Source organism: Eupeodes corollae, chromosome 2, assembly GCF_945859685.1.
Source record: "Eupeodes corollae chromosome 2, idEupCoro1.1, whole genome shotgun sequence".
Lineage (NCBI taxonomy): Eukaryota > Metazoa > Arthropoda > Insecta > Diptera > Syrphidae > Eupeodes > Eupeodes corollae.
This window is the reverse complement of record NC_079148.1, coordinates 58,458,102-58,472,853: the sequence shown is the minus strand read 5'-3', so window position 1 is coordinate 58,472,853 and position 14,752 is coordinate 58,458,102. Positions and strand designations below refer to the sequence as shown.

The following is a 14,752-nucleotide window of genomic DNA, read 5'->3' as shown; positions in this document are numbered from 1 at the left end:
TTCTTGAAATCTATCGTTGCCTCAAGACAGAATATTCCCAGCTTAGTGTTCATGAACTAATATACGTGGCAGTAGATCGCTACAATAACACAATTCATTCTGTTATCAAGCGAAAACCTTCAGATATTTTTTTTAATAGGAGTCAAAGGGTTAATTACCAAAATCTTCTTAATATACGTTCTAAGATAAATAGGGACCTAAGAGGAATCATAAAGCGCAACATGGATGCTCGAAATGTTCGTCAAAATAAGAAAAGAGTCCAACCAAGGAAATATAATAGGGGTGAAGTAGTATTTGTGGCGATGAAAGGTATTAAAGGCAAAGCTAAATCTCTTTTTCGAAGAGAGGTTGTTGCTAGAGATAATCGAGTCACTATAACAACAGAGAGTGGCAAAAAAGTCCATAAAGCACACTTAAAAAACATACCAAAATGATGGGGAAGGGGTTGCACCATAAAATTTGAAAAATAAAAGTGGTTGCACCCAATAAATGTAAAATACAGAAAACAAATTCTGAACACATTAGAAATAAATTTTCTTATTAGTACATCAAAGACAATATTAAATTCAAAAATATAAAAACAACATAATTTTATAATTTACTTATACAATACATATGGTTTAAAATATTTTTTATATGAAATTGTTATTTTATTGACCAAACTTATTACCACAATATATAAATAATTGTCGTAAAATTAATCTATGAATGCACTTAAATATTGTAATTATTATGAGATTAACTAGGCATGGCCAAAATAGGTCAAACTTTTTCCAAAACAAAACGACATTGTATTTACTCCACAGATTGATATGTTTCACGATCGCCCAGGGATTCCAAATCCATAACTATAAATCGCACTTGGTCTCATTGAAAGAAGGACGAGGGTGGATTATCGACGGAAGTGTTAAGCTCGTGCATACAATCGATCTGGAACCCTTTGAACGTCTACAACAAAGAATGTCTGCAAGTTTAACCAATAACGTTAAAGATCCATACAGGAGAGTCATCATCGAACATTACTTGGGCCAAATAAAAGAACGCCTTAATCAAATAATAAGCAAACCAAATCGAGTACAGAGGTCAATAAACTGGATAGGGTCAGCGTGGAAATGGATCGCAGGAAATCCTGATGCAGAAGACTGGAGTAAAATACTTCAAAGTGAGCAAAGGATCATCGAGAACAACAACCATCAGTACGTCATCAACGAAAAACTTTTTGGCAGTACAAAACAAATCACACAGAAGATGAACCTAATGATTGAGAAATACAAAAATGGTATTAAAGAAGCAGTCGCTGGGAAAATAGAACAAGACCTATTAGATGAGATCCAAATCACGAAGGAAGAGATAAACGAGATCGTACGTGCCTGTCAAATGGCCAAAAGCGGAGTCATTAACACAAACCTTCTAGACTCTGAGGAAATAAACAAAATTATCAACGAGTTAGAAACTTTACCCTACGCTAATGATATCGAAGCTGTAGAGTACGGGAAACCATCCATCTATACGAACGGTTCGATGCTTTTATATGTTCTTTCCATACCAAAGGGGGGACTCGAGGAATTTAACTTTCTTATAACACGACCATCCATAATAGAAGGAAAGCAAATTGACCTTAGATACAGCAATATGTTAGTTAACCATCAAAAGACATATGGGTTGATAGATTCCTGCTTATCGATCAACAACATCACCGTATGCGAAAGCAGAGCCTTAGAAAAGGTCGCTGAAGATAGCTGCCTAGCCTGTCTTTTAAAGGGAGGACCCACAACTTGCACATTCCGCACCAACTCTGACGAAATTGTAGAATTGTTAAAAGAAGACACCGTTTTCGCCATTAACTTCAATGGACAACTTACCTCTAATCATATATCCAGAAACCTTTCAGGCACTTATATTATAAAGATTCATAACGAGACGATAACACTGGGAAATCGCACCTTTACTAGTTCCGTGAGCTCATCAACACAAGCCCTCCCTCTGGTATTAGCCAATATCACCAAAAGGGACTATGCGGTCGACGTAGGATATGTACATGACCTCAGCCTGCAGAACATCAAAAGGATAGGTAACTTTAACCTAGAATTTAACATTTCTATGATTACAGAAGCAGTTGTATTAACACTGGTGATATATATAATCATCCTAATCTGGAAGAAGCTGCACACGAAGCTCGAGATCCCTGGAATTCTAACTGCTAATCTACCACACTCACCTGACCTAAAGGGACCCAAAGATCTGCGGGACGCAGACATTTAGAGGGGGGACAGTTAACACCTTGTGAAAATGCAGCGCAAGCAAAATGACGAACTTACGCTTGAACTGCATTTTCAGTCATCAATATCGATGCACGCGCCGGACAACTTTCTGCTATGGTCGACAAGTTCCCACGAGAACGCTAGACGACGTTGGACGACGACACCGGAAACCTGTGGCGGCCGTGAACTCTTAAGTTAAGATATTATATTGTCTAAGACATTTCGATGTTATTTTTAAGAGAAATAAATGGCAGTCTTGAACTTGTCACGAAACGAATCGGTCGTTTATTTATTGATCTACTAATACGAACAGTTGGGGCAACGCAGTTGGCGTTCGTTATATTTTTTGATAATCAATTATAGAACTTTGTAACTTACATATTGACTTTTATAGAACTTACTATGGGAAGAATGAAGCTTTAAGCTTTATATAACTTTAACTGTTCATCGATAGATTTAAATTTAAATAAGGTCGTAAACGTTCTCATTTAATTTTTTGTTCTGTAATAGTTAAATGTTAATTTTGTTTTGTATTTTGTGCGTGTGTTAGGCTATAATTGTATTATTTTTTACTAACACATGCACTTATGATGAGCCTCTGATCGTAGTTTGACGCTTGCTATAAGCTTATTATTTTCTGAAATTCTAAAGTGTAAAAAAAAAACAAAATCCAAACGTTCGGTAAATGGGTCTCAAAACGAGATGCTCACAGATACTGATTTTGACAAGAAAATGTTGTTCACCGATAAAACTAACTTGAATGACGACGGACGTTAATTGACGTAGTTTGTGTGCTCATTATCCACAAACCATTCCTGAGACACCGCTGGAGCATTTACATTATCAAAAAGTCACTGCTTGATTGGCTTATAGACAGATGGAATCATGGATCCATTTTTCTTTAAAACTGAAGCTGTCCGTAATGTTACAGTCAATGGGTAACGCTATAGAGCCATGGTTAATGACTTGATTGAATTGGAGGATGTTGATTTAGGCGACAAATATACAGTGGCGATACATGGCATACAGCCAACGAAACAACCAATTTCGCTTTGTGGGCTTGTGGCTTGGTGTTCAAGTTAGAAAATTGGTCTGGAATTTATCCGAGGCAGCGTCCTTGAAAATTTTATTAAATCGGTATTCTGGTTTAAATAAAAAGTTTGTATAGTGATTTGTTTGAAGCATTTTTTTAAATAAAACCTAAAACTCATTTTCCAAATAGTTCTGGTAGAGAATTAAAAACAAAACAGAGGCTAGGATGCGACCCGCACTAATATCTTCCCATGCCGTCTGTCGATTTGTCGATTTGTCTTTTTGTCTTGCTTCAAAGTTTGTAGGTTTTCATGTTAGGTTAAAAAATTTGTGAGTTGAATTATTCAAATAAAATTTAAAATTACCAACAATATTTTTCCTATTAGGAAAGTTTGAAAATCTAGTCGAAAACTAATTTTTAATAATTCTAGGAGCATTTCTTAAATTTTTAAATTGGATGAATGAAATTAATTTGAGAGATATGAAGAATATAAAAAATTGCGTACTGTTTTTTGTAGATTTTATTTTTTTTATGAAAAAAAAAATATAAAGAGTTTGAAGACAATATTTTTGATTTTTTAAAAGCTGAGTTACCAAGTTGTTTTGTTTTTTTTTTTTTTTTTAATTTTGTAAAAAAAACTGTCAGTTTGATTTTTCTCGAAATGTTTCCCAATGTTGAAAACAATATTTCTTATAAGTTAAAACTAGTTCGAAGCCATAATCTCAATTTTTTGAAAAGATATTTCAGTCGAAAATCTATTTTTACCAACTTTTATTAATTTTTGTTTAGGTTTTATTTTTTGGAAAAAAGCATTACATTTTTTTCAAAATTTTACCGAATATTAAAAACAATATTTCTTATAAGACATAATTAGTTGGAAGCTCTATTCTCAAATTTTTGAAAAGCAATTTGAGTCGAAAATCAATGTTTACCAACTTTTAGTCATTTGGTTTAGGTTTTCTTTTTTGTAAAAAACTGTCAATTCGATTTTTCTCAAAATTGTTCCGAATGTTTAAAACAATATTTTTATAAAATAAAATTAAGCTGTAGCCAATATCTCTAATTTTTGAAAAGATATTTGAGTAGAAAATCAATTATACGAACTTTTAGTAATGTTTATTTTTAGGTTTTTATTTTTATAAAAAAATCTATCAATTCGATTTTTCTCAAAATGTTACCAGATGTCAAAAAAGTTATTTCTCGCTGCACAAAACTATTTCGGAAATAAAATTGCTTTTTTTTCCTAAAATATTCTAGTTGACAAATATTTTTTTGATTTATAAAAACACCGGTAATTGGATTGTTTTCCAAAAATATGTTTGTCCGGTATCACGTTAAAATATATAATCTTAAATTCAATTCAAGTCTCTAGCGTTGTTGGTTCGTGAGATATTTAGGGTGAACCTTTTCAACCTTTTTTTTAAATTGGAATTTTTTAGAGTCCTTGCTACATCTTTCTGCGTTATTATTTGTATTTAAAAAAATATTTGAAGTCGATATCTTTACTGGTCCTATGGGAAGTTCATAATAAAAGTTAAGGTAGTATGCAATGGCAATAGAAAGAAAAATTGTTTTCCATTCTTTTTGATTGCATTTAGATAATAAGTTCATTGCCGTGGGCCTTAAAACAGTTTATGGCAAAAACGTTCATACCGATGGGATAGTTAATTTCATAGCCAAAAACTTCGGAATTGACTCTAATGATATTGCTTGCTATAAACTAGTAAAATTACAAGATACAGATCAAAATCTGAAATTTATTAATTTCAAGATCGGTGTTAACTTCGAATGGTTTAAGAAAATCTATGTTGATACTTTTTGGCCAAATGGAGTCGCCCGTTCTTGTTCCAGCCATAAAACTCACAAGAACTGAGAGCTCTCTGAGGCTCTCAAGATGTACTCCAAAGCCACTTTGTCAAGATGTTCAACCAAATAAATGCAATAAATCTTTGCTTAACGCATACTTTCATAATGGTAGCGGCATTCGTACAAAGGTATCTAAACTGTTCAAAAACAGCTTTCAAATTTTTTTAACTTTAAAAAGGCAAACTTTATTAAGCTTAATAATTTCCTAAATACTATTGATTGGTACAGTGAATTTTTAAATTTAACGCTTGAACAAATGTATACTCGATTCTCGTCAATAATTTTTGAAAGTTTTTCCAAATTCATACCTCTGGCCCACCAATCGAAATCAAACCAACAACCAAAGCTCCCGTGGTACAATAAACATCTATCTAACCTTAAAAATGCGAAACGAAAAGCTTTTAATAAATATAAACAGTCTAGTAACGAGTTAGATTATGCTAATTTTAGTAAATTGCGTAAAGATTTTTTTATTCTGAATAAGTTGCTTCATAGGGGTTATATAAAGAATATTGAAAATAACTTTAAGTGTAAGGTCTTTTGTAAATGCGAAAAGAAAATCTACCGGATTTCCTAAAAATATGTCTTTCAGAAATACCGAAGTTTCAAAAACTACTTCAATACTCGAATTCTTTGCAAATTTCCTCCAATCAGTATACTCAACTCCTAGTATGAATAATCTTCCCTGTATGCTCAATATACCAAGTAAGGTTGATATTGGTGCATCACAGTTAAGTAGTTATGAAGTTCTTTCAGGACTTACATCGCTTAAATCAAAATTATATATATATACCGCTATGTTTCTCAAATATTGTGCCTCATAACTTTGCTATCCTCTGCTTTGTATTTTTAATAAGTCCCTATCAGAAGGAATTTTTCTTGATACATGGAAAATATCTTACCTTATGCCAATTCACAAATCTGGTTGCAAGAACTTAGTAGACAATTATAGAGGTATTTCAAAGCTTTTAGCCATTCCCAAGTTGTTCGAGAGTTTAGTAAAAAATAAAATTGAATTTTTAACGAAAGAATCCATATCTGAATTGCAACACGGATTTATATCTGGGCGATCCATCACTACAAATATGGCTCTTTTTCAACATACTTAATTAATTCTATTGAGGCATTAAGTCAGGTAGATGCTGTATACACAGATTTTAGCAAAGCTTTTGATTCTGTTAGCCATCACACACTGCTACGTAAACTTGAGCTATTTGGATTCCACTCTTAGTTTCTCAGTTGGATTTCGTCATACCTCATAGGTAGTTCTCAAAAAGTTGTCATTGATAACTTCCTATCGAGTTCTATAGAATGTACTTCTGGTGTCCCGCATGGCAGTCATTTGGGTCCTCTTCTTTTTAATATTTTTTCTCAATGACATTACGTAAGCCATAAATCACTCCCATCAGTATCTCCTATATTCCGATGATCTAAAATTATTTCTTGAGATAAAAAGTGTTGATGACTGCTATCGTTTTCAGTCCGGGTGGTTGTATGGTGTAATTCAAATAGTTTAAAGTCAAATATAAAAAAATGTAATGTTATCTGTTTTTTTAAATCAAAAACTCATATTGAATTTAAATACTTGATTGAGTCTAACACACTCTCCCGTGTAGAAAATATCAAAGATCTTGGTTTAATTCTTGATTCATTCGTTCGTAGAGCGAATTCACTTGTTGGTTTTATTAAACGGAATTGCGTTGATTTTTGTGACCCCTACGCGTTATTATCACTTTATACATCCCTTGTCAGATCAATACTTGAATACGCAGATGTTATATGGAATCTGACCTTTAAGACCTTTTCTAATCGCATCGAAAAAGTCCAAAGGCGTTTCACAAAATTCATATTTTTCAAAATGAAATCTAGTTTTGTCCCCGATTAAAAAGCCAGATGCCTATTGCTAGGAATTACGTCCCTGGAATCGAGACGAAACATTCATGATATAATGCTTGTGAGGGACGTGTTATGCTGTCATATTATTTCCATCAAGATTACTTCGCTTAAGGCATTTGCTTTTTGTACGATACCATCGGACCTGCTATGGTTGTAATGAGCCAGTTTCTAGGGCTTTAAAACAGTTCAATGAAGTTTGTCAATGAATTGATTTTAGTTCTTCGAGAGATTCCTTTAAGGCTAGTCTTTAATTTATATTTACTTTTTAAGAATGTTATATACATAAGTTATTTGTTTTACAATATCTGTTAGCTGTAAGACTGCTCGTAGATGTTACATAAATAAATAAAAGTTCAATCACCCCGAAAATGTTTTCAAGCGCCCCAAATATGTTATGCAATACATTTCCACCTTAAAAGATGCTTTCCTGAGGAAAAATCTAGAGTTTTGTATTTTTTTTGTGATACCCCAAAACAGAAAGTAGAAAAATCTTTGAGAACACAGTTTCGTTTTTTAAAATTCATACTTTTAATTTGGCCGAAAAATTATGAAATAATTAGTATCTTCATTATCATAATGAACTTATATTTTCCACAGAACTGGAGCCGACGAAGATTGGTCTTTGGCAGCAGTATGAGGTGGCAAATTAATTATACTGGGTTTGATTTCAATGGATTGTATTTTTATCTTGTTTTGTATCCTTATTTCTTACATTGATATTAATAGCTGCTATGCAATTTTGTTGTATTGACTTTACTTACAGTATAAAATACGTAGATTTTGGTAGTACCTGTGGCATGATGGTTACTGCGATGAGGTCTTGGGTTCGATCCCTGACTATGCCATCTAAAGTTCTTTCACGGGTACTGCCTCTTGCGAGGAATGGACCAATTCTCCAAGAGTAATTCTTTTCATGAAAAGTGCTTTCTCAAATTTGCCGTTCTGATTCGGCTTAAAACCGTAGGTCCGTTCCATCCCTGACAACAGTACTCGCACACAGGAATGGTTGAGAGTTGTCACTTTTTTTTAAAACTACGTATTAACTATTTTATAGCTTAAGCTAAGCTTCTTATTATGTGTTTCTTTGGATTTACTAATAAACGTAATTATTAATTATCAAGAAAGTAAATTTAAAAAAAAGTACACTAGGCGTACACGTATTTTTTTGTATATCAGTCTCTGTATTCCATTAAACCCTCAAGAAAGTTTTTCTGCCTATGTTATACAAAATATTAAAATTTTCAATCAATAATTCAATGTCCAGCCATTAAATTGTTATTGTATCTATTTTCAAAGATACAATTAAAATATTTTGAGGTCAGTAAGCTAATAAGCTTAACACAAATGTTATTAAGTTATACAGACTTGAAAAACTCTAAACCTGAAACTGATTTAAAAAAAAATGCTGCTAACTATTTTTCGCTTAACCTCGAACCACTCGTCAAAGTATTATGTCAAGATAATTGACAAATCACCTACAATTATTTTATGGTCATTAAGGAGTACTTAAAAATGAAGAATTAATACAGAATGTATGTTTACAATGAAACATACTTAAAGTTTTGTGAATCACATCGGTCTTCAACTTTGTGAATCAGCTATTAATTTTTTTAACATACCCATTTTATATTAACTTTTAAAAAATTACTTAACAGTTTTTTTCGAAAAAAAGATTCCTTAAAGGATCACTAAATACAAAAAATGTACTTTTCATAAAGTTGAAAACTATATTCGTTCATTTGAATAAAAAAAAATTGCCTTAAGAGATAAGGCTTTGTATTAAGATTGATAATTAAAACTTCAAAAATATATCACTGTATAATTCCGTATTTTTTTTCTTTAAATAAGAACCTACTATAGACCATATCAATTTAAATCTTAAAATCTTAGTTAACGTATTCAATAATAGGTACCCTCTTAATCAAACCCTCCTGCTTAAGCTCTAAGTACAAATTTAAACATAATTTTATAAGCTTTTCCCGTTTCTTCCTGAAACCACAACAATACCTACGATTTATTAATCTTATTTTTAAATTGTGTGAATAAGAATTTAACTATTTTAATAGAATTAAAATAAAATTTCACAGAAAGAAGCTTTCCATTTTATTATTTATCTGAAGAACACATTATCGTAACGATGAAATATGAAAAGGACTTCTTACTCATAAACGTATTTGTAACTACTCGTACACTAGGTACCTAACGCCTTTTTGCAAAACCCCCGAATCACATAACACCTTGGCATAACGAAGATAAATTAAGCTCGTTTTGCCATGAATGCACTCCTCGAATATCTATTCAGTATGTTCAAAGAACATGTTATCCATAACCCAACAAAACTCTCACACACGAAAACTTTTGAATTTTGTAAGATTTTCAGTCTCACCAAAATAAAAAAAAAGGATATAGTATAGGTACAATATACATCATCATTTATCACTTACCAATCTTTTAACGTTGGTTATTTGTGGTCTCAAAAATCCGTTGTGTTGTTTGTGTGTGTGTGTTTTTTTTTATTTACAATTTTTTGATTTATTCTTTCATAAATCTTTGTCTCATCTCAAAAATAAAGGAAGTATCCTTTTTTTTCTGTTTGGTTTGGTTATTTATTCACAAAGGACTAAAACACACTTGCACAAAACTCGATAATCGCTGTTAATATAACTTAATCCTTGCGGACAGGCGGCCGGTTGGTGGGTAAATTACAACAAACTAATTACACGGCCCAAAGAATGCGCATCACATAAACAATCTGAATCTAAATCTGGCTGCTTAAGAAATCAAGACAAATTTATTAAATAAGCTTCTCCTTAAGTAGGTAGGTACCCTTAATTAGCACTTCAACACTTAACAAATTACATGCACCAATTAACATAATATATCTATCTACGCACATATACCTCGAAACTCTTTCACAAGACACCAAACAAGACCATTACTCAACACGTGTTAACCGCTAGATAGGACCGAAGTTTTGCCTGTTGAACGGTAATTTACTGACTGAGCAGGAGCACTGATCTAAAGGACACTCTGACAAGTTCGTGATGGAATATGGCAATGGTAATTTTCGAAACGCGTGGTAGAAGACTTTTTAACGATAATAATGTGCGACAGCTAGTGGGATAATCTTCGTCTGAAGGATACGAAAGGATGCTGTGTACTGAATCCAATCTTTGGCTGTGAATTGCTATTAGCCAAACCGAAGAAGAACTGTTCATTTTGTTGAATGCCGTCCCGAAGGAAAATATTTGCACAACATTTTGGTATGTAATACCAGGGTTGATTGTTGGATGGGTGGATGTTAGAGGGAAATTGTTTGATGTGGGAAATTTTTTGTGGAGACTGCGTGGTTCAGGGGAAATTGAATTCGAACTTGAATTTCAATAGCACCATGCAACAGAGTCCTTGCAAAAGATATCCTTTTCAAAAAAGAACTTAGGGATCTAAAGTTTTTGAATGATGAATGTAAATATTGATACATACCGTTCTTAATTTTTACGATTTATTGTGTTCAAAAGAATCATATCTAAAGTTATTTATAGACATTCAAATTTTAACGGAATATTCGAACTTAATTTGTTCAATTAAAAAATTCCTAAAAAGGGGAAATGACTCCTTCTGTTGCATGCTTTGGGTTGGTTTTGCTTCCCATTCATATTTCTAAAAACCTTAGGCATTCAACAGGTTGTTTACCTCTTTTGTGAAATAAAATGAAGCTTGTTCATTTTACAAGAAAAAATAAGTTTTGCAGATGTTGAGGATAATTTATGGTAAATGTTTAATGAAGAATAAACACAACATTTTTAAGGTGTTAAAAAATATGCAATTTAATTCGCACAAAAAGAAGGGGAGGAATAGTTATTTGTATTATAAGTTTTAAAATTTGTTTGGTTGTATTTCTTCTCATATTTCATCGATAATAATTGAGGAAAGATTGGATCTGGATGGGTTTGAATATTTTTTCAGTTAAGATAACAAACGCTTTTACAGAGAATTTAAGTTAAAAAAGGGCAGAGTCAAAAGTGGCAAAAGTCGAATTTTGCCGATAAAAAATGTTAATGTGTTTAAGAAATTATTTCATCACTATACTACCTATTATCTCGTAAAGGCCCTAAATAACATTTTCACTATTTCGAGATATGATGCAAACACTAAATCGTTAACAGGGATAGAAATTAAAAAGTGAAAAATATTTTTTGGAAAGCTTTTTTATTGCTTCATTTTTTGCAATATTTGTATGCATTTGGAAAAGAAGGAAGATAGGGTTTTTTAGCTTTGGACGAAAAAAAAGGCCCTATGAACAACAATCTACGTTATACTTTATATAAAACTTGAAATAAGAATTAATTTATTTCAAACATTTTATATGAGTTATGACACAAAAATTTAAAGGCATTATTAAAATAAAATTAAATAAATACATGTTCTTATATTTTTATATTCAGTTATGTTTGAATAAATCCAATTTTAAAAGAAGTTATGGGCAAAAATAAATGTTCAAACTTTAAATGAGAATATCTCCACCACCTAGATGGCTGAAATTTCAGGATTCTAATCTAGGAATCAATCCCTTTCCATTAGTGTGCCTATCTTTGAATAAGTCAAACTTTACAACAAGTTATATGCAAAAATCCATGTTCAAACTTTAAATGCGAATATCTCACTTAAAACGCATCTAAAAGGTATCAAAGTCGGCACCTAATGGACAATTTTTGAACTCCAATATTTCTTGATCTAGACCACCTAGATGGCTGAAATTTCAGGATTGTGATCTAGGAATCATTCCCTTTCCATTGGTGTGCCTATCTTTGAATAAGACCAACTCTTCAACAAAATATGGGCAAAAATACATGTCCAAACTTTAAATGCGAATATCTCGCTTAAAACGCATCTAAAAGGTATCAAAGTCGGCACCTAATGGACAATTTTTGAACTACAATATTTCTTGATCTAGACCACCTAGATGGCTGACATTTCAGGATTGTGATCTAGGAATCATTCCCTTTCCATTGGTGTGCCTATCTTTGAATAAGACCAACTCTACAACAAGTTATGGGCAAAAATCCATGTCCAAACTTTAAATGCGAATATCTCGCTTAAAACGCATCTAAAAGGCATAAAAGTCGGCACCTTGAGGACAATTTTTGAACTCCAATATTTCTTGATCTAGACCACCTAGATGGCTGAAATTTCAGGATTGTGATCTAGGAATCGTTCCCTTTCCATTGGTGTGCCTATCTTTGAATAAGACCAACTCTACAACAAGTTATGGACAAAAATTAATGTTCAAACTTTAAATGCGAATATCTCGCTTAATACGCATCTAAAGGCATAAAAGTCGGCACCTAGAGGACAATTTTTGAACTCCAATATTTCTTGATCTAGACCACCTAGATGGCTGAAATTTCAGGATTGTGATCTAGGAATCATTCCCTTTCCATTAGTGTGCCTATCTTTGAATAAGACCAACTCTACAACAAGTTATGGGCAAAAATCCATGTCCAAACTTTAAATGCGAATATCTCGCTTAAAACGCATCTAAAAGGCATCAAAGTCGGCACCTAATGGACAATTTTTGAACTCCAATATTTCTTGATCTAGACCACCTAGATGGCTGAAATTTCAGGATTGTGATCTAGGAATCATTCCCTTTCCATTAGTGTGCCTATCTTTGAATAAGACCAACTCTACAACAAGTTATGGGCAAAAATCCATGTCCAAACTTTAAATGCGAATATTTCGCTTAAAACGCATCTAAAAGGTATCAAAGTCGGCACCTAATGGACAATTTTTGAACTCCAATATTTCTTGATCTAGACCACCTAGATGGCTGAAATTTCAGGATTGTGATCTAGGAATCATTCCCTTTCCATTGGTGTGCCTATCTTTGAATAAGACCAACTCTACAACAAGTTATGGGCAAAAATCCATGTCCAAACTTTAAATGCGAATATCTCGCTTAAAACGCATCTAAAAGGTATCAAAGTCGGCACCTAATGGACAATTTTTGAACTCAAATATTTCTTGATCTAGACCACCTAGATGGCTGAAATTTCAGGTTTGTGATCTAGGAATCATTCCCTTTCCATATGTGCCTACCTTTGAATAAGACCAACTCTACAACAAGTTATGGGCAAAAATCCATGTCCAAACTTTAAATGCAAATATCTCGCTTAAAACGCATCTAAAAGGCATCAAAGTCGGCACCTAATGGACAATTTTTGAACTCCAATATTTCTTGATCTAGACCACCTAGATGGCTGAAATTTCAGGATTGTGATCTAGGAATCATTCCCTTTCCATTGGTGTGCCTATCTTTGAATAAGACCAACTCTACAACAAGTTATGGACAAAAATTAATGTTCAAACTTTAAATGCGAATATCTCGCTTAATACGCATCTAAAGGCATAAAAGTCGGCACCTAGAGGACAATTTTTGAACTCCAATATTTCTTGATCTAGACCACCTAGATGGCTGAAATTTCAGGATTGTGATCTAGGAATCATTCCCTTTCCATTAGTGTGCCTATCTTTGAATAAGACCAACTCTACAACAAGTTATGGGCAAAAATAAATGTTCAAACTTTAAATGCGAATATCTCGCTTAGTACGCATCTAAAAGGCATAAAAGTCGGCACCTAATGGAAAATTTTTGAACTCCAATATTTCTTGATCTAGACCACCTAGATGGCTGAAATTTCAGGATTGTGATCTAGGAATCATTCCCTTTCCATTGGTGTGCCTATCTTTGAATAAGACCAACTCTACAACAAGTTATGGGCAAAAATCCATGTCCAAACCTTAAATGCGAATATCTCGCTTAAAACGCATCTAAAAGGCATAAAAGTCGGCACCTAATGGACAATTTTTGAACTCAAATATTTCTTGATCAAGACCACCTAGATGGCTGAAATTTCAGGATTGTGATCTAGGAATCATTCCCTTTCCATTAGTGTGCCTATCTTTGAATAAGACCAACTCTACAACAAGTTATAGGCAAAAATCCATGTCCAAACTTTAAATGCGAATATCTCGCTTAATACGAATCTAAAAGGCATCAAAGTCGGCACCTAGAGGACAATTTTTGAACTCCAATATTTCTTAATCTAGACCACCTAGATGGCTGAAATTTCAGGATTGTGATCTAGGAATCATTCCCTTTCCATTGGTGTGCCTATCTTTGAATAAGACCAACTCTACAACAAGTTATGGGCAAAAATCCATGTTAAAATTTTAAATGCGAATATCTCGCTTAATACGCATCTAAAAGGCATCAAAGTCGGCACCTAATGGACAATTTTTGAACTCCAATATTTCTTGATCTAGACCACCTAGATGGCTGAAATTTCAGGATTGTGATCTAGGAATCATTCCCTTTCCATTGGTGTGCCTATCTTTGAATAAGACCAACTCTACAACAAGTTATGGGCAAAAATCCATGTCCAAACTTTAAATGCGAATATCTCGCTTAAAACGCATCTAAAAGGTATCAAAGTCGGCACCTAATGGACAATTTTTGAACTCCAATATTTCTTGATCTAGACCACCTAGATGGCTGAAATTTCAGGATTGTGATCTAGGAATCGTTCCCTTTCCATTGGTGTGCCTATCTTTGAATAAGACCAACTCTACAACAAGTTATGGGCAAAAATCCATGTCCAAACTTTAAATGCAAATATCTCGCTTAAAACGCATC

The 14,752-nt window shown here is 33.0% G+C and overlaps 1 protein-coding gene across 1 annotated transcript in view; it reads right to left on the bottom strand.

Annotated features, from left to right (window-relative positions):
- Positions 1-10,203, bottom strand: part of LOC129946697 (uncharacterized) — a 188,526-nt gene extending 178,323 nt beyond the window's left edge. The window contains exon 1 of the mRNA XM_056056970.1: positions 9,501-10,203. The gene's annotated coding sequence lies outside the window, so the exon portion shown is untranslated. The remainder of the gene's footprint in view (positions 1-9,500) is intronic.
- Between the last annotated feature and the right edge of the window lie 4,549 nt (positions 10,204-14,752).